This window comes from Amphibalanus amphitrite, unplaced genomic scaffold (assembly GCF_019059575.1).
Source record: "Amphibalanus amphitrite isolate SeventyFive unplaced genomic scaffold, NRLGWU_Aamphi_draft 000269F_arrow, whole genome shotgun sequence".
Taxonomy (NCBI): Eukaryota; Metazoa; Arthropoda; class Thecostraca; order Balanomorpha; family Balanidae; genus Amphibalanus; species Amphibalanus amphitrite.
This window is the reverse complement of record NW_024881764.1, coordinates 564960-586470: the sequence shown is the minus strand read 5'-3', so window position 1 is coordinate 586470 and position 21511 is coordinate 564960. Positions and strand designations below refer to the sequence as shown.

The following is a 21511-nucleotide window of genomic DNA, read 5'->3' as shown; positions in this document are numbered from 1 at the left end:
ATCCGCCCCTGTGCATGGGTATCGCTTGCAGTTTCTGCATCAGAGTTAGGCTCAACGAGCTTACAAGCAGCATCTGTTTCTCCCTGAGAGCTGACAGCTTACATTGACACTATTCACGAGCATGTTGTAGGCAGTATCTGGCGCCATTTCAATAATTGAGACTGGCACGGACATCCCAATCACTATTTTTTCTTTTCAAAAAAACGACGCCATTCCTGAATAGATGGGATGTGCCAGGGGATAAACTTTTCGAAGCATATCGTAGCAGCTTCTATATCCCATCTGTTTCTAAGACGCAATTGTGCAAACTATGTAAATTCCAAACGCTCGTCATTGCCCATGCATTAACATTTTTGCTAGCTTGTGGAGTCTTTCCCCAAGAGGAGAGCTTTTGCTTTGTAGGCAGCTCAAGCCTGTCTGTAAGGTGTTTTTGGGTCTGAAAGAAACACTGGCGGATCCAGATGGGGGGGGGGGGCAGGGGCTAAAGCCCCCCATTCGAAACTCGACAGTGGCGGCAATATAAATTAGCCCCCCCCAAATGCACCGGATTGGTCATTAAAATGATTGATTGCTGGTAGGTTCCAGCCTTCGATAGTGAAGTTCCTTTAGAAATTCATTACCGCTGTTAAGTTAGTAGCGATTTGGCAGCTATTCAATAACCTACAGTATGTCTAAAAAGAATGTACCGTCGCCACTGCGCCGGTAGTTGGCTGAATCCGCACCGAGAGACTCTACGTATTCCCATGCGCTCGGTGAGAGCTACGCAGCGACCGATAGTAGCGTAACCCAAGCCTCCGTGACACGACCCCGAGAAGGAGGGAGGGGAGCGGGCGGGGGAGAGCGTGTAGGGAGGGGTGCTCCGGCAGTTGTCGCGGCCAAAGGTCAAAGGGTCACACACCAAGCGAACGGACGCTGATGTGGGTTCGTGGGGATCGTGAACTTGTGTGTGGTAGGTGCCACCGTCTTGCGATGCACGGGGTGATACGCCATGGGTCTAAGCCAAAGGATTCAGGGGAGAGCTGAAGAACACCTGGTCAACTACGGCGAATGATGGTGCTGAAAAATGGAAAGTATGGGTCAATGCAAGCCTTCATGACTATAAACACTCCTCAGCACAACAATACACACCGCAGCTCACCGAAACACTCGCACACGAACTGTCTACACTGAACTTTCACTCAAACAACCGCGACCTGTACAACACACTTTTTACGAACCACGAACTTACACATGCCATCTCGCGGTGTGGCAACACATCAGAAGGACCGGATCAGATTTCTTACTCTTTTTTTTTCAAAAATCTGACTGAATCCGGTCTCAATACCTTTTTGACTTGTCTAAACTCTCTATGGGAGAACAACAGCTACCCAGAACCCTGGCGCACCAGCACCCTTATACCCATCCTAAAGCCCAGAAAACCGACTTTTAACCCATCTAGCTATCGTCCTATCTCTCTAATTAGTTGTGCCTCTAAAATAATGGAACGTATGGTCAATGGGCGAATTAGGGCTTACCTAGAAACAAACTCCCTTCTCTCCCCGTTTCAAAATGGTTTTCGTCACGGCCGATCAACTGCAGACAATATAACATACATTATAGATGATATCCAACGTGGTTTTCAAACAAGAAAATATACCGTTGCTGTCTTTATTGATCTCCAAAACGCATTTGATAATGTAAATAAAATTGCCCTCCAAATAAAACTTCATAAAAAAGGATTGCGGGGCAGAATGGCCTCATACATTACAAACTTTCTGAGCAACTGAACTTTTAACGTAAGATGCGGCAACACATATTCACCTCCTTTTCGACAGGAGCACGGGCTACCACAAGGCAGTGTGTTGTCCCCGACCCTTTTCCTAGTAATGATTGATGACATAATAGAAACAAATTCTACTAAACTTAAATTTTCAATATATGCCGATGACATAGCCGTCTGGGTTACTGATTCGTCTGTACAAACGGCGTATTCTTACATGAACATGGCACTTGATGATATTAGAAAGTGGTGCGACAAATGGGGACTTACCGTGTCCCCAATTAAAACAGTGGCAATGATATTCGCTCCCCCTAGAAGCCGTTTTACTAACCCCCCTAGACTACAGATAAACAGCATACCTATCGAATATGTAAACCAATTTAAATATTTGGGAGTCACCCTTGACAATAAACTCACATTCAATAAACACTTCGAAGATATAGCCCAACGCTGCGAAAGGCGTATAAACATACTTAAATGTATAGCTGGTAAGAAGTGGTTCGGTGGTATAACGTTTGTCATGCGCAGCCGCGCCAAGTAGTAGAAATATGCACAGTGTATACAAATAAACATATACATTTTGCCGGGCAAGGCCATTCATGTGAGGCTAGCCTAGGGCCAACTTAGAAGATAAACCCTTTTGGCTCAGGAAGTTAGTATCCGTTGCATACTCGTATTATCGTCTTTGGCAGCGCATTTTAAACTTGTTTTCGACCTCCTTGACTCCAAATGAATTTGATCACGAGTTGATAAATTCCATTATAAGTTGTTGTCAATCGCGAAAAGGGATGCTCTAAAGCCACCAGCCACCAATCAGTCAACTGATTATGTGCTGCTAGATAGAAGTTATACACCGGATATTCACCCTCAGCTTCCTGATATGTAGAGCTTTGACATGAACTACTTGGTAATGTGATCCTTTTCTACATTTGACCTTTCCCCTCAAAACGTATCTCTCTGTCTCTAGGCGGCTGAATATCGCAAGTGTGATGTTTTCACTTTTAACACCATTGCTCTACAACTGTTTCAGTTTTTTTCTAGAGAGAGATCCCAACAAACGATTTAGTTAGTTTGCCTAGTTCGACTTTATCTTGTATCATCATCGATGGAGAGAGCCGTTAACGGTGAAATTCAAGCATAAAAATGGACAACAATAAAAAAGTTAATGCATATCCGAGCAGCTGCACGCATAACACCTCAACATATTGTTGACGCTCGCGGCTGAGGGGGAATGGGGCGGGTACCGCCCCCTTACCTAAGTTTTTTCTTCGCGATAACTAGGAGTACGCAGGCGATAAAAAAGCGCTGAAATTTGACGTGCCTGACCTTTGATTCAAGTAGAAATTTTTACGCTAACCGAATTTTGAAGTCAAGTCAGGTCACTGATCTATGACGTCATAAATGAACCTGTGCACAGTCCTAAAATGTTCAAACTTCGCAATACCCTCAGTGCAGAGCTTTCATAGGGATGAAGGAGATGAAACTTAAGGGACCTTATAAGTTATAGTATCATTGAGAGGTCTCACAACTTGTATAATGTATATCTCGGATTTTCTGAAGGATCACCTGAGATCAGGTCGGTCTCTCACCATTAAATGTCGGGGGGAATATGGAAATTTCTAGTTTGGTCCGGAAATGATCTACAACAATCTCGAATTCTCAATCTCAAATCTCGAGCACACGGGATCGTGATTTCATGCGCTCCTTGCAATGTCTGATGCTTCTGTTTTGCTTTGTTGATCTTGTGTGACGTCATTTATCACGTTACTAAGGCTATCAGTTTTTCATCAATAACTCCCGATCAACTAAAGCTACCGAGTCGATAAAACCACTAATGCAGAGGCGGATCCAGCTCAGAGGTTTGGGGGGGGGGGGGGCAAACCATAAAAATTTATCGATTCTTTCCATGCATCGTCCATATGCGTAATGTTAAAATCATGCCGTTTGGGGGGGGGGGGGCAAATGCCCATTTTGCCCCCCCCCCCCTGGATCCGCCACTGCACTAATGGACATGGAAATTTCAAATTGGAAAGACTTGCCGAATCGATTGATATGCAATTTGACCTCCTTTGACCAGCTTCGTGACCTGACGAGCTGTGACCTGACCTTGACCCGAGGTTAACACCTTAAGTTGATCTCACCCGAAGAAAAAGTATACCATTCGACACGCCTGAGCTAGACAGACACGATGCTGCTAAAATCGCGGATCCGCGATCATTTTTAGCAAAGTTATTTACCAAAAACCGAACCTGTGCCTTGGGCCACTTGACCTGACCTCAGAAGTCATGGGCTGACCCTAGTCCTTAAAATCGGAGACCAATCGCTGCATTTCGTAACGACGGACACGATCGTTTCTTTCGTGAGGCTCTAGCTCAATTAGGGGCGAATCGGCGAAGGGGGCTCTTCCCTCATTTCCAACCCCCAACGCCCCCTCGGTATTCAGAAAACCTGGAGGTCCAGTGAGGGTTAAAACGTTGCTCCTGAACGAGGAAGAAATGTAAAAGTCAAAGCTCTATAGACGTCCTGTAAAAGTGGCCATAATAAATAAATTGGTTAGAGATAAGATGCTTTTTAAACGACTTTCTCATATAAAATCAGGTAATGGGACCAATCTTATAAACGCTTTAGAATGGACAGGGCGTCGCTGGCTAAAGTTTGGGTGCAGAAAACGGCTGTTAAATGCAAAATGGTTTTCATGCATTTCAGTCAATTGTATATTGACGGTCCCAGTGGCCGAGCTTAAAAACTTCGGTAGTGTTTTGCATCTTTTACGCCCTAAGAAACTACACCATCTACTGAAGTAGGCGGCCTTGTTTGAATGGGAGGGCGCATTATGCACCAATCGTGTGCTTCCGTTTGTTTTGGACTGCATTTTACCACATCCACTGCTGGTATAGTTCGTTTTTCTTAAGTTTGCCCCTCACTGTAAACGTCTTTTTGAACACAGCACGAGAATTGCTAGCTGAATTACTGAGAAAACTGGTTGGTGCACATTGATTTCACCAGATTTCACAGACGATCAATTTTATCAAATTTGTTTACTATTTCACAGACTCATAGCTCGTATTTACCCATACCTACAGCTCCACAGTGATAGACGACTTCTCAGGAATTATGTCTGAACTAATTAATAAATTGCACGGCGTTTAACATTAACGTTACATCGTCGGTGTTCAAAACTTATTTTGAAAATATTATTCATATCTCCAATACAATGTGCGCCAACCAGTTTTCTCAGTAATTCAGCTAGCAATTCTCGTGCTGTGTTCAAAAAGACGTTTACAGTGAGGGGCAAACTTAAGAAAAACGAACTATAGCACTATTAATATTATCTAATACCGTGAATACGACAGCATTCCATTTATAAGATTGGGGCAATGGAGTCGCGCCTCGCGAGCTCGGTTTTCCGCTCGGCCGCTACGGGCCGAGGAAGTCGATCTTCGCCTGAGGGCAGGACGGAGGTCAGCGAGGGAGCGCGGGGTCAGCCAGGTATCGCCCAGTGCCGAGCGGATACCACTCCCTCCCCTCTCTTCCCCTCGTCTCCCCTCCCCACCTCGGTATAGATGGGGAGGGACCGAACTGCCAATGGCATGCGAGCGGTCAAGGCCGCTCCACCGTGTTTTAACTCTGGCCAAAAACTGGCCAGGACGCGAAATATCGACTATTTTTGAATGCTTTCATTTGGCCACTATCGTATTCAAAAATGATCAGAGCATCTTTAACGACGGAAACTTTTATTTTCTTTACTTTTGAAAACGTTAAAAATGTACAACAAAGTCAGACAATTCTCGAAAGTTAAACTTTGGCGAACAAACGCAGAAACAGTCGCCTGGCTTCACGTCAACATCTTCGAGCGTTGGATTGACAAAACTATATAATTTGGGTACCAAACGATAGCGCGAGCTTTTGGCTTTGTAATGAGTCATAATTTATATAATTATAATGCATATAGGTGTTACATTTATTGATTTCCGTCAGCCCTTACATTGGCACACTTTTTTGGAAAAATGTCAATGTTCTAATAGAGCTACAAAAAATTGTACGCTAGTGTACGGGCTCGGGCTACCACCACACTGTGGGTCAAGTAGTTGTCTACATGCCCTCAAAGTTTCAGCTGCGCCTGAGTGCGCCGGTGTTGGGGGTGAACACTTTTTTAAACGAGTCACGTCTGCTCTTCACTGAGCCATGGGACGGCCCCTAGCGTGCGTCAAGGGAAAATGCTAGTACTCCTCGTTCATTCTCTCGTCTGTTGTGACGAGTTGGTGTCCCATGGAAGGTCGCCGACCTGTGTGCGACCTGCCGTACCCTGGGGCGTAATCAGCTGACGGCACGACCCCCACGACACGTGCCAGCTGCATTTTCATGTGTCGCGAGAAGAAAACAAAGAGTCTCCGGAACCGGAAACCGGACAATGTCGGTGAATGACAGTTGTTCATTCAAAAACTGCTAGCATTCCTATGAAATATACATTTCTTAAATATCAACAGCATTATCGGTGTAATTAATTAAGTATAGTACCTATAGGTCCATAACAGGAACCTTCCACCCCATGGCTATATTGCAGTAAATTCATAGATGGGCTCTGGAGCTGTATGGTCGCTAGTGCTACACATGCTTGATAGTTTATAAACATATTTTAGTGCCTGATGAAGCGCATTGTGCTGTGCCCAGGAGATGGGACTGTGAGCTGAAAGGTGACTGTATGAGACCTGCCACAGACTGCTGATCACGATGATCGGCTTTTGGTCGTCCATTATCTGTTTGCGTTCGGCAGGGTTACCATCGGCCTCTTCACTCAGTATTAATACGTTCGATGTAGGTGGTATGGTATCATTAGTGCTGTCCACCTCTTTGAAAAAGCATCCGTTTGCGTCAGTTAACGTCAGTTAGCATGGCAATGAAGTGCTTTTACATGCAGTTGCATGTTACATAACGCACCATACAATAGGAATTGGTAAAAAGTTTTGGGATACATTCTACCATTTCACGTCATGCGATGGCGGATCCAGTGAAGGGCATAGTGGGTATTTGCCCTCCCCATAGCTGAATCGTGTGGTTAAGATTATCCTTTTGCAGCTCCCAAAGCTTTTGGTGATGACTGATGAGAAATAGAATAGGGGAGACCCGGGAGGTATGGGCCGGTTTTGTGAAAAGACAATTTTCTGACAAAGGGCAGTGGCTAGACCCGGTTTTTCACTCTGTGCACGTGAAATTGCCTTTCGTCTGCAAAGTGTGCCTGATATTAGGCATCTGGGATCAACCATTTTGTCTCGAGATAACTTTCAATAAATAATGTGCTTTTTCGATCCATCAAAATACACCGGGAGGTATGGGCCATGGCTCGGGAGGTATGGGCCGGTGCCATGTTTCATATTCTTTTCTCGACAATGAGAACAATACTCGTAGCTGGTATCTACCTTGATCTCTCTTAGAGCCCAGGAACCGCATAAGCGGCCAACAGCTTACTTCATGGTGGTCACTTGGGTACATATGTGTAATGGTAAACCCAATCATATACCATGAAATAAAATAAATGATATTTTTCTGTTCGAATAAAATTTGAAGTTAAATTTTCAACCTTGCGTGACAAAAATACAACTTATTGAAGATGACACTCAATGAAAGCATCTTTTTAAAGATTTAGGATCAACGGGGGTGGGTGGCCCGAACCTCCCGGTTAGGACGCCAGAATTTGCGAAGCATCTCAGCACATAATCTTGCAAGAAAGCTTCAAATTGTCTATCCAGTCTTAATTTGCATGCTTTTAACTTTACGTTAGCATTGGTCTGACATCATAAAACGAGCCTGGTTCAAATTTATCACGAATTTTCTGTATGTACAGTATTTTACTCGAAGAGGGCAAAAACGCTTTATCACCGCTTATTGCCAAAGAAGACCGAGAATTTTTTTTTGAAAATCATGTGGGTTGTATAACGGAATGGCTGCTACCAGTTTACGCGGTCAAATGTGTAAAAATACGCAACACTTCTTCAAAACTGCGATGGCCCATACCTCCAGGGGGCCCATACCTCCCGGGTCTCCCCTACGACGTCGATGCCTATCTGGACGAAAAGCAGGTCTTTCCGTCACAACTATTCTGAGGGATGGAGCTGTCCGCTCGCTGCTCATTATTTAGGTCGGTATGCTGATAACAGATGGAACTCCCTGAACTGCACACATGCAGATTGCAGACGTAGTGAAGCGTTGGTAAAGTCACCGGCGCGGCGGTGGGTCGGGGTCACCGAATGGGTCGGAAACTTTTGCTCTCTCAAAACGGATTAGCTGGATCCGCCCCTGACGTCATGTGACGTAAAACATGCAAGACTCTGGACTTACTTAAGTGGAGACAGGGTTAACAGATCAAGTTGATATCAAAACATACGTTTGAAAATGTTTTTGAAATAAATATAAAGATTGTAGGTCCTGTATGAATAAGTCCTATATAAGAGCATTCAAGGTCACCTGAGGTCATCAACGCTAATTAACAAGGTCATGTCCTCAACCTTGACTTGCCTCGTCGATGAGCCTACTTCAGACTTACGATTACTCTAAATTTACAGATAACTAAATGCTCATGCATTCATAGCTAGAAAATGACAATATTTTTATATGTTTCATGACACTTGTGACGTCATAAACAAGTACATAAGCATCTGGTCCGACACATTTTGCACTTTAAATGATCGTTAGTCTCCAACGTTTCGTTTGAGCCAAAAAACACTTTCGTATCTCATATAGTTTCTGAGTTACGAGCCCTGGCCAGTTTTGGTCCCGAGTTAAAACATAGTGCGCTCGCGCGGCAGCGATCCTAGCGGCCGGGTGCCGCAACTGGGATTCAGCCAAGTTACCGATTCGCCTCCTGTGGGAGAGCCAAACCAGGGGACATACTTTTTAGATATACTGTACCTATCGATTGAATTGAAGTGTGAAGTTAACAAACTTGCTCTGGCAGCCTGACCTGTCACCTGGCATGACCAGGCAATTTTTCATTCACGTAATATGCGCAGCAAATTTTTGGTTATTGTACAGTAGGTCTACAAAAAAGTCCCCCGCTCCAGAGGCGGCCGGCCGGCCGAACCCCCGGATTCCAGCCCCGACTCTATTGCGCAGGCCGCGGCAGCGACACGGGTCAGGTCGCGGCGCCCGGCGAGTGGGTCAGTTGGCGGCGGCCGGCCGTGGAGTGAGGACGCCGTGTGAGGGGCGCAGAGATGCCGCAGTGCTGAGGAGGGGGAAGATAGTGACTCTGCACTATGCCGGAAATGATGCCTTTGTGATATAAATTAAACACCCGCAGACGCAGTGCATATCCTCCCTCGCCCCATTCCTATTTTATCATAACCCTTCAATAATCCGTAATGACCATTCAACGCAAGCAAGCAAACAAAACAACCCGTTTAGCGGCGACATCATCTCGGATAAAAAAGCGACAGTAATGATTAAAATAGACATAGCGCGAGAGCAAATCGAGGGGTATATATGTATCACATACCCAGCATTTTATTCCCATCTAGCAAATCAAGATTGGGGATCTTGTCCAACAAGTCAGCGGCCGTTCTAGACACAGATAAATGCTTTGTTTTCGGTTGCATCATTATCTGCAATAATTCGAAGCGAGGTTTAACCCTCGCCGGCCGAGAAGAAGGGGTGAATGCCGCCACCATGTATTTTTTTTTATTTTTGCGGTAGCTCAAAGCACACTGATGATAGAAGGCTGACATTTCATATGCCTTGCATTTGATTCACGCCGGATCATTTGACATCAACCACGTTTTCAGGTCAGGTCACTTAACCATGGCGTCTTAACCCTCGCCGGCCGAGGGGGGGGGGGGGCAATAGGGTTTTTTTTTCGCGATAGCTCCGAACACGCTGGCAATAGAAAGCTGAAACATGGCATACCTGAACTTTGATTCAAGCCGGATCTTTTGACACCAACCGCATTTTTGGGTCAGGTCAGGTCACTGACCTATGGCGTCATAAGTGAGCCTTTGCACGGTCTTCAGATGTCGCAACTTCGCAACGCCCTCACTGCCAGAGGAGATGTCACAGGGAAATGAAACTTGCAGGATCTAGTATCCATTATGAGTCTCACAGCTTGTTTATCTCGGATTTTTCCTAAAGGTCATATGAGGTCAGGTCATTTTCGTGACCTCACCATTAGGTATAAGTCAATGGGGGAAAAATGAAAACTGCTATTCTGGCGCCGGGAACGATCTCCAACTACCTCAAGCACACAGAATCGTGATTTGATGCACTCCTTGCAAGGTTAGATGCGTCACTTTTGCAATGTTGACCTTGCGTGGCGTCATTTATGACGTCATCAAGGTCATATTAGTTTCTCGTCAATAACTCTTGAACAAATTAAGCTAGCGAGTCGGGAAAGGCACCAATGGACTCAGGAAGACCTGCCGAATCGAATGATATGCAACATGACCTCTTTCGACCAACTTCGTGACCTGGGGGTGCTGACCTGACCTTGACCTGAGGTCAACACCCCAAGTTGACCTGACCCGGACAAAAAGTATATCATTCGACGCGCCTGAGCAAGGCGAACACGATGCTGCCAAAATCGCGGCTCTGCGGCCGTTTTTGCGAAGTTATTCACCAAAAACTGAACCGTACCTTGGGACACTTGACCTGACCTCAGAGGTCACCGGTTGACCTAGGACCTTAAAATCGGGTACCAATCTCTGCGTCTCGTAACGGCGCACACGCTCGTTTTTTCCGCGACGCGCTAGCTCCACCTGGGGCGAAACGGCGAGGGGGGGTTCGTACCCGCCCCCCCCCCCCTCGGTCGGCGCGTATGTAGAAAACCAATAGGCCCGGCGAGGGTTAAGTAAACCTCTGCACGGTTGTCGGTTATAAAATGATGCAAATCCGCAATGCACTTAGTGTCAAGCATAATGGAGAAATATGGAAACTGTTAATTTGGCGTCGGAAATGATCTAAAATTACACCTCAAACACTTCAAATCGTGACTTCATACATTCTTGGCAAGGTCTAATGCTTCACTTTTGCTTTGCTCACCTTGCGTGACGTCATTTATGACGTCACTAGGGTGATAGAAGTGCTTCGTCAATAACTCCCGATCAAAATGAGCTAGCCAGTCGGGACAGCCATCTTTGGACTTTGCAAGACTTGCCGAATCAAATGTTATGCAACATGTCCTCCTTTCAACAGCTTCGTGACCTGTGTTGTCCTAGCATGACATTGACCTCAGGTAAACATTCTAAATTGCTTCACCTAAACAAAAAAGCATATAAATCGACTCGTCTGAGAACAGAAAACACGATTGTATCAAAATGACGATAATGCGACCATTTTTGCGAATTATTACAAAAAACCGATCGACTGCCTTGGGGCCCTTGACCTGCCCTAAGAGGTCACTGATATTTTAAAATGGGGTACCAGTCGCTGCGTCACGTAACGAAGCAAGCGCTCGTTTTTTTTTCGCGAGGCTCTAGCAGCTAGCTCAATTATAGGAGCCAAACATGGGGTTGGGGGATCGCTCCCTTCTCACTCACTATTTGGCCGGGATAGTGTTTGCAATTGTTGTTAAAATCTAGCATTTTCAGATTTCAAATAACCCATTTTTCCCGCCCTAGTCTTTCAATTCAAGGTCATAACACCAGGTCACGTCAAGTAACCTTACCTCAAGGAAAGTTCCTGTGCTCATCATATCTAAATACACCGACTAACCGATCGCTTTAGAACTTTCAGCGATTTCAATGGGCAACACTTATATGTATTTGAAACGTTTACTTTGCAAGTTGGACATTGTTGACAGAAAGGCCGGGTCAATTTTGAGATCGCTCAAGTCAATGGGAGAAAATTGAACTGCGCTTTTTTGGACGGAACGCATAATAAACACTCCGGAAACATGTGGTGCTTGATGGGATACAATACTGAATGAGAAAATTGTTTGTTTTGTTGGGAGCCATCTTTTTCAGTCTGAAAAGGCCCTTGCAGAGCTATGACATAACTATGCTGGTGTAGTACAGGGTGTCTCAAAAAAAGTGTCACGGTTTTGAACATCTCCCGTTTCGTAACCATAGGGCCTACATCATTCAAATTTTCTAGATTAAGTGGCAACGTTTTGACATTTTATGTGGTAAAATTACAAGTTCCTAGGCAGAATAGTTTTTACACTAGAACAAGAAAATAAAAAAATCAATTTTCGTGCTGTAGGAGATGATACGTCACAGCCTGCCGTCGATCCTGAAGAGTCTGGGCCCCTTTCGTCTGATCATAAATCCAGAAACAAACTCATCAATACATTTTTGAAACCTTTACATATAAGTAAGGACACCGTGTACAACTGCCGTCTGGAGCACAGCAGCAAGCTGAAACACAGCCACAAACATGGGCAACGATCAACACTGATTGATTTTCAGACGACGCGAGTTTCCATGCCTCGACAGTCGACGGCTTCATCTTTGATGGCAAAATCCACTACCGTAAGGTGGGGCTATTTGAGACAGTGGGGCTATTTGAGACAGTATTTAAAATTGCTATAAACAAAAACCACTTAAAATTTATGCTCAATTTTTTTGCTCAGGCGATTTACTGCTCGATTCCACACCTCCCTGAGCAAAAATATCACACAAAAATCAAATGCTCTTCATTTTATAGCGATTTTAAATACTGTCTCAAATAGCCCCACTGTCTCAAATAGCCCCACTTTACGGTACTCGGTTTTGTTCCGAAACACATAAAGAGAAGAAACGATAGCTGATGGACAGTTTTGAAATTCCTACTCAAACGTGCACAGCTTCTGGGTGTGCGCAATGTGGCAGTGTGTCACAAGTCCTTTGCACGGTGTCAGCGACTGCAGCTTTTGACGGAAGAGTCAGGCATGGCAACGGCGCTGTTCTGAGACTAATGGGTGATTGCAATTCCATTGTCTGTTTTGCGTGACGTTTTTGGTCTCTAATAGTTGTAGATAATTACTGACGAGCATGTTGCTGGATGCAACAAGACAAAGCCGGAGTCTTACCGAAATCGTCGGCAGACTGTGACGTTTACCATCTCCTATAGCGCCCAAAATTGAGTTTTTTTATTTTTTGTTCCGGTGCGAAAACCATTTTTCTTAGGAACTTGAAATTCTGCCACACAAAATGTCATAATATTGCCAGTAAATCTGGAAAATTTGAACGATGTAGGTGATGTAGTTAGGAAATGGGAGATGTTCAAAACCGTGACACTTTTTTGAGACACCCTGTAATTGGGCTGTGCGAGCCAGCGACAGTGATCTGCGGAAGCGAGACTGTTCCCGTGGGACGATTGCCCTGTCGGGACGGTCCAGCCGTCTCCCAAACGGTCACCCGAACAGGATTATGTGTCCTTAAATGGATCCGACATCAACTACAGGTTGGCTGGTGGGGTGACCTCCAGTCCAGAGAGGGAAGCATGAAGTCTAGGGGCGATACGGATTGTTTTTTCCTGAGGATAGCGAGGACGGAATGTAACGTGCGTCTCTTTTAGTGGGTTTAGGATTAAATAGTTTGTAGTTCGATTTTACCTGCGTGGTGGCCCTATTTCAATTAGGCATTTTCAACGTTCATTACTCCACTGTATCTCTGCCGTGCGGGGCCGACTTTGCCGAGACCCCACACGCCGCTGCGCTGCCGTGCCGCCGCGCCGCCGCCCAGCCGTGGCGCCGCGCCGCCGCCCAAAGCCGGTTCTTCACGGTGTCACGCATGTCCATCTTCTGAGGATTTAGCGGCGCGCGCTATTCAACGATCTCGGCTCTGCCCTGTACTTAACAAAGCTAAGCTTTAGATCTACCGTTTACATACCTGTCCATCATAGCTTAGTCACACTTAGTCAGTACCGGGTGAGCCTCGGGCAGTGCACCTCCCACCTCCGACGAGGTAGTGACCAATCGCAAACTGTGTAACCATATATGAAATGCTCTCCTGGCCAATAGTAAGCTGCCACGTAGGTTAGAAGGCTACGCCCTAACGTTAGAGTAGTTCTGCTCTGGCCTCCCGGACGGAGGAACGGGGGAGAAGACCTAGAGCCACCACCGGCGCCGGACGTGTTACCAGTCCGGGAAGACCACAGGGCTCCACAGCCGCTGGACGCATAACATCTGCTCCGCGTGCTTGTGAGAAGACCCCCGGCGGCCACTGAGGCCGGACGTGTACCTGCATCGGTCTCGACCGACACTGTAGCTGACCACCTCGCTCTGTGTTGTGCTCGGCAATACACCTGGACCGGCAGAGCATATCTTCTGGTAAAGGGCTGACAACAACACCGGCGCGCCCCGCCCTGGGCACAAGAAACCGCCGTGTTACTTTGGTGCCGCTGACGTCGGATCGAACCTGCCAAAGAAGCCGTCTTCTCACTTCCATCTGCTTCTTCGTGCGCCGATTCTCTTCTTCAGTCCGAACTCTGCCGCTGACAAACTCTGCCGATGACAAGTACCTGGTCATCGTTGCTGAACGACAGCTGCTACTAGCCAGCTCTCACGGCTACTACATCTGCCGATACTTCACAGTGAGCCGCTGAACAATACCGCTCCAAAGTGAGTACGCCAAAACTTGGCACCGGGCACAAGAAACGCCCCGCCCTGGGCACAAGAAACCGCCGTGTTACTTTGGTGCCGCTGACGTCGGATCGAACCTGCCAAAGAAGCCGTCTTCTCATTTCCATCTGCTTCTTCGTGCGCCGATTCTCTTCTTCAGTCCGCCGTGTTACAGGAAGGGATCTAGCACTCTTCACCCTTCCTTATACTGAATGTATCTCAGGCTGTTAAATCTCCTAAGCGTTTTTTTTTTCTCGACATCGTCAAGGTGTCATTAATAAAAATATGAACTCCGGGAGAATAAATTAAATATAGAAATTGTGGCCAACAGAACATTGGGGCATTCCAGGACAGCTCAACCACAGCCGAACACCCTCATATTTTTAAAAATTCTGAAACTTTGTGTATAGGGTAATCTGACACGCTGGAGACGGCCCTGCCAATATTAGACCTCTCTGACTAAAGGTCACAGAGTTATAGCCTCCGGCATTTTGGAGAGGTCACCCTAAAGACCAATCTTTGAGGGCATATATCTCAAAGAAAAAAATATTTTATATATGAAAAATATATACCGATGGACTCAAAATTGATCAAAAAAGATTTTGGCTATCTCGAATTTTTTTTTGAAAATTTTCAAAATTTTTGATTTTGTGACCAATTTTTCAAAGACCTGACTCGACCTTTTCCTCATCGAAATTGTACTTTTCGTCTATAGACAAAATGTTTTTTGATCAATTTTCTTTCGATAGAAAAAATAAAAAAAAATGGGTTCTGCCTTTAAAATATATTTTCGCCACACATAGATGGCGCTGCTGACGCTGTTTTTCCTGAATAATTACTGAATTGAGATAATAAGATGCAGATGATGATCAAAGTGTGTTTCCCAACAACAGCTCAAACGGCGTTCGATAGCCCTGTCAAATTTGTCGAAAGAAACCAAATTTCGTTGACCTAGGGGTCGCCGATGACGTCACAGGTCAGGTCAAAAATAAAATGTTTCACCGTTCACGGGGCTTCTAGGGAAAGCGCTATAACACCGAGTAAAACGCATTTTGTCGAAAATCAGCGATAAGGCGTCAGTTGTCTAGTACATATGTTGCTATTAGAAGTCACTGGTCATACCAGGTCAGGTCACAGGTCACAGGTCAGGTCACCAAAGGTCACCACATGAACCCAAGTTTACTAAGGTTGTGCGATGCATGTTTTATGGCCAGTTTTTCATTTCCAACTCAATGGTGTTGGTTATAAGACTATCAGGTACGGAATAGGTCACTTTCTGGTGGAGGTCAGCCGGTCAGGTCAAGGTCAGGTAAAAAAGGTCAAATTTCAAAGTCGATATTTTTGCATAAAATGGGTATTGATTCTATGCAGCTCTTCACGGGGAGTCTAATGGTGGTCTTTGTTTTGCGTTACGAGGTCTAGAATTGCTGAAAATTGAGTTTGAAAATTTAACGTCATCAATTTTGAAGTTTTTTTCGCTATAACTTGGCCAAAAAAAGAGGTATCGATCTCAAATTTGGTATGTAGATAGAAAGCGGTAGGGACTATCACATATATTCCGTTTTTTCGAAATTCAAAAAACATTTTGGATTTTTCGGCTATTGTATTCAAAAAATCTATTTTTTGATTTTTGGGGGTCAAAATAAAAAAATCGAAAAACCGAAATAGCAGTTTTGTAGCCCTCTTGATTCCACACCTTTTATGTATTAAACATTTTTTTGTATCTCTAAAGCTGTAGGCCTGACAGCTCTTCCCGCGAAACCTTTTTTTGGGTCGAAAATGGCAGAAATGACGTCACTCTGACGTCATTAGCGGCCAACCTATCATAGCCTTTGGAAAAAATGTTTGGTCACCATGTGCGCTAGCTACTCCCGGGAGGGTACTGAAAGTTTGGTGACGATCGGCGCAGCGGTTCTCGAGATATATCGAAAAAACCAAAGGGGGCAAAAATGCCCCCCCCACCGCCTCGAAGGTTAAATAGCCACTCAAAAGGGTCACAGTGTCTTATTTGTTGTTAGAAAACACGTATCTGTCATGAACTCTATCTTATCATCTAAATTCCGTAATAATATAGGAAAACAGCATCACCAGCGCCATCTATGTGTGGCGAAAAATATATTTTTAAGGCAGAACCCATTTTTTTTTATTTTTTCTATCGAAAGAAAACTGATCAAAAAACATTTTGTCTATAGACGAAAAGTACAATTTCGATGAGGAAAAGGTCGAGCCAGGTCTTTGAAAAATTGGTCACAAAATCAAAAAATTTGAAAATTTTTTGAAAAAAAATTCGAGATAGCCAAAATCTTTTTTGATCAATTTTGAGTCCATCGGTATATATTTTTCATACCTAAAATATTTTTTCTTTGAGATATATGCCCTCAAAGATTGGTCTTTAGGGTGACCTCTCCAAAATGCCGGAGGCTATAACTCTGTGACCTTTTGTCGGAGAGGTCTAATATTGGCAGAACCGTCTCCAGCGTGTCAGATTACCCAATACACAAAGTTTCAGAATTTTTAAAAATATAAGGGTGTCATTTTTTAAAAAAATTGGTCGTCTTGTCCTGGAATGCCCCCATTATCAGTTGCGGGAAACATACTAGTAAGCATGATCACACACCCAGCTTATATATGAGCCATATCATAATTATTTTTGATAGACATGCTTAATATGTTGTTTTAGTCATTTTTTCCAGGAAATTAGCTATGTATAGTTACTTTTCGGATTATTCTCTGGGATAATAATATCTAACTCACAAGTCCATATATTTCGGATGATGTTGCTCACCCTTGGTCACTGGACAAAATAAAAGCAATTACATATATGAAAAACCACGTTTTTTTTTGTTTTTACATATATGAAAAACCACGTGGTTTTTCATATATGTAATTGTTTTTATTTTGTCCAGTGACCAAGGGTGAGCAACATCATCCGAAATATATGGACTTGTGAGTTAGATATTATTATCCCAGAGAATAATCCGAAAAGTAACTATACATAGACATGCTCAAGTTGTGAAATCATCTAAATTGTTTGTAAAGTTCCACGATACGAATCTAATATCCTGCTATGCATCATTACCATTCTGGTCAGGTCATGTCTTTGAACATAGGCCAAATTTTTCAAATAACCTTTATTTAAAAGATCAACTTTTGATTCATTCGAAGCGTTTTTTGATAAGAGGAACACGAGGCTGGTAAGATTAATTTCAAGCAAGTTTTAAGCTAAAAACTTTTGTGTTTGTGGAAAAGCAATTGGTTTTCTCATAATACCAATGGTGGCAGTTGCTGTTATTTACGTGCTAAGCCGTTCGCCTTTATTAAATCTGACAATATTATTCAGACATAGCGGTAAACGAGCTGATTGTTGTGTTAGGTTAGGCTCGGTCGATTTCAGAGTGGGAAGGATGACAGGAATTAGGGGGAGACAGGGGGCCTGGGCGGGAGTCCTGGACCTCATGCTCCGCTGGGGCCGAGCCCATCACGTGGGTTGGATTGCCCTGACACATGGATAGCCCTGGGCGGTGTTTCACGGCCCCGCGTTGCAGCACGCTGCGCTGCGCTGCTGCATTGTTGCGGCGGTTGATGAATTCGGCTCCACGCTAACGTTGCGAGCTCCCGAGTCTGTTGATGTTTCCATGGAAACTGGAAACCCAATGCACCGGTGCGCGCAACGCACCCTGTCCAAGCAAAATTTTACCACCGATGACCTCTGGTGACATGACCTCCGGCTCTGACCCGATCTAAAATTGGCTGAAGTATATTTCTTCTTTTTTTTTTTGCTTCTTTTGACGCTACTCCGAATGCCACTAAAATGCCCAAATCTGAGTTATAAGAATGATGCTCAATGCCCATTTTCCCTTCAACAGGGCGTGCATAGGCATTCCTGTGGGGCACGGGCTAACAATGACTTTCTCATAATCATTGTGGCCATGAACAAAAACACCATGAACATCATATAGACATGAACAGCTACTGCCATTCTTCAACACCGGTTTCGCTGCGCTGAGCGGCGGCCGTCCCGTTTGTTGGATTCTACGCTGGCTGGCGGAAAGCGTTACCGGCCGCCCGTCCACCGCCCGCGGGCCGGACCGAGCGGCCCCGCTGACCCTATCTGACCTGAGCCCGGCGCGATATGGGACAGGCAGACGGGGGTTCGGCTCAGCGAAGGCAGCGCCCACTGGTGCTGGGGACTTTTTTAATAGACCTACTGTACAAGAAGCATATGAGGGCCTTTTCCCCTTTCCGCGAATAACGGTAAAATACTTATTCCGGTCAGAGCTCAGGCGAATCTCTAAGGGGTCACTCGGGTCACTTATTTCTTAAAAGGGTCCTTACGGCATCTAAGAGCAATTCTGGCTTGAGTGCACCACATGGGCATTTGATGCTACGACAGATGTTGAGATCTGAATACATGTTACTGGCCGTATGAAAATTAAGTCTGTTTGCAAACGGCCTGGCCCAGTCAGGCCATATGAAACAGCCTGAAAACACCGGCCGTTTGCAAACTGATGTGTCCGTAGATCACCATCAGCGCCCAGCCGGGCCCGCAGCCGACAAACACACCTTGTCTTTCTGAGCTCTATTTCCCGACTGCCCGCACGCTCACGCTGCCCGGTGCCCCCAGCGCTGCGTACACGACCCCGACAGTTTACATGTCACTCCTCCACCGGAAGATAAAGGCAGTCCAAATCAATAACCAACAAAGGACTGAAACCTTCCTGAACAAAGCCGTTGGCTGTTGCAAAAAAAAAGATTGACATCACACAGAGGAACGACCTGCGGCCGATTTCATAAAGGTTTGGTCGTAATTTACACCAAGGTGCATTTCTCACCCTTCAAAACTACAACCACACTGAGGGAGCGGTTTCATAAAGCTCGGAGGGCATAAATTTCGGCAGTTGTAGTTTTCTGCTTGCTTTGTTTGCATTTTACTACCAACAGAACTTTAAACCAGTATAACACCTTTTGGGGCGAGTAACGGAGCGAGCGAGAAGGTGGGCCTTGCACGTGCGAAATTTCGAGGGGTACCTCCAACTGACTTGTGCACGGCACCCAACTAAGCGTGCCTACCTACATGCCAACTTTCAGCGCAATCGGCCAAGTAGTTACCGAGATATTGCAAGAATTACAAAACTGACACCTCTTCGTTTTGCACGTGGCACGTGCATAAGGGGTCACCCACATGCATCGGGAATAGTCCAATACTTGGTAGAAGGAATGAAGCTACCCCACAAAAATTACCGCGTGTAAATCGGTCAACTGGTTGCTGAGATATAAGCCTCGCAAAAGTGTCCGCACGGCCGGCCGGCCGGCCGCTCATACTCGGAAATTTCCGTTAATCTAAGGAAAGACTCCGGTCGCTTCGCTCGCTCCGTAAAAATATTTTTGTTCTGTGAATTATTAAACTATTAATTTAAAAAATGATTTAATTGCTTTAATTTAACTAAAATAAGATTAAATGTGATGTTTAAAACAATAATTATTTGGTAATTAAACAAAAATTATTTGCTGTTATTGCAATAGCAATTGTAAACAAAAACAATCATTCAAGGCCATAGAAAGCAGAAAGCACTGCAATCATTTGTTTCAGAGTTCAGGGTCCACAGTCCTCAAGGTTCCATGGCAATAATACATCTCAGGATCCAAAGTATTCAGGGTCCCACAACAAAAACTTAAACTAACATTCTGATGAGCAGATTTACTTCATAAACCTCATGGTCCAGCTTCCAGGATTCTTGAGGTCCCTCAACAAAATGATGGTGTAGGTCCAGACCCTTCTCCCAAAATCCCGTGACAAATAATAAAACTGGGACTGAAGGTCTGCATTCTGCAGGGTCTTGCAGTATACCAAAATTTTGAGGTCCTGACCCCTGGGTTTCCATGGTTTCTTGGCATATGAAATGCTGAGGTCCTGGGTTTCTAAGGTCTCATGTCACATGAAATGTTGATGTCCTGGGATTCCAAGGTCTCGCGGCATATGCAAATGTTGAGTCCTGGGATTCCAAGGTCTCACGGCATATGGATGTTTTAAGGTCCTGGGTTTCCGAGGTCTCACGGCAAAAAAGACAATGTAAGGTCCAGGATCCATCAAGGTCCCAGACCTTGGACTGTGCGAACCCTGGATCTCGGACCTTTTTGGGACCTTGGCACAAGTCTGGTTCCTAATTAGTTCAAAGTTTGCATCTTTGTCAATTTGACACATATACAATACATCAAAACCTTAGAATTTCGGCTGGTTTTTATATGTTTAATTGGCTTTGGAAATGTGTCAACGAACTTTTGAGACAACCTGTATAATATGGTAATGATAATAATAACGACAAAGGATTAGCCAAGGCTACAGCTTACATCTTTGGTCACCACTTTTGGTATCTGACGCGAGCACCTCATCGTTCTTACCTCCTTCAATTGCGTTTGTAGCGAGTACATAGCTACCAGAAGATTTGAAAACGGCTGAAAATGTGTGGGGGTTGGGTGCCAAGGAGACCTCCTGCAGCCTGATCCTTACTCGTGATAGTAATTGATGCAGAATAAAATCATGGAATTACTTCATCCATTTTACTTAATATCAATATAAGAAACCCAAAAATAGCAATTTTGAGTTCAAAAACGTTCAAAATAACTATAAACCAGGGATGCGGAGCCGGAGCCGGAGTCGGAGCCGGAGCCGCCGGAGCCGGCATATTTTGCCCGGAGCCGGAGCCGGAGCCGGAGCCGTGAAACAATATAGACCGGAGCCGGAGCCGGAGCCGGAGCCGCCAAAAAAGGGGGCGACTCCGGCTCCTTTTTATTTTTTGAAGAGGAAAAAAATAATTGACCTAGTTCGGTTTGACAGTACAAGGCAGTGAAACATATGGTATGTACTTACGTCATGGGCCATCAAGTGAATGAAAAAAACGAATATCCCCAGTATCCCACAGTACGCAATCAACTTCCTGTCTGCTCCTCCCCCCCCCCCCCCACGTCTACTGCATCCCCAGAACATGAGGACCGGTCATCAGGTGACGGCCATTGTTTTCAAGCCAGTGCAGTGGACTGCGACTCCCAGCACCGTCTCTGCCGAGACGGGTGTCAGCTTACGATGGTTCAGTGAACTCTGATTCGCGGCGACTGCGTTTCCAATGCCATCGCTTCCTAGTCCTTTGTTCTGCCAGTTCTCTCCGAGGTGCGTTTGCGCGGGGACGCGGTCATGAGCCGGTCATGGCAAAGAGTAACGCGTATAACCA

General features: G+C 45.1%; 1 protein-coding gene across 2 annotated transcripts in view; it reads left to right on the top strand.

Moving 5' to 3' along the window:
• LOC122386984 (protein krasavietz-like) overlaps positions 1–21511 on the top strand; it is a 123764-nt gene that overhangs the window by 40231 nt on the left and 62022 nt on the right. The gene's annotated exons all lie outside the window — the stretch shown is intronic.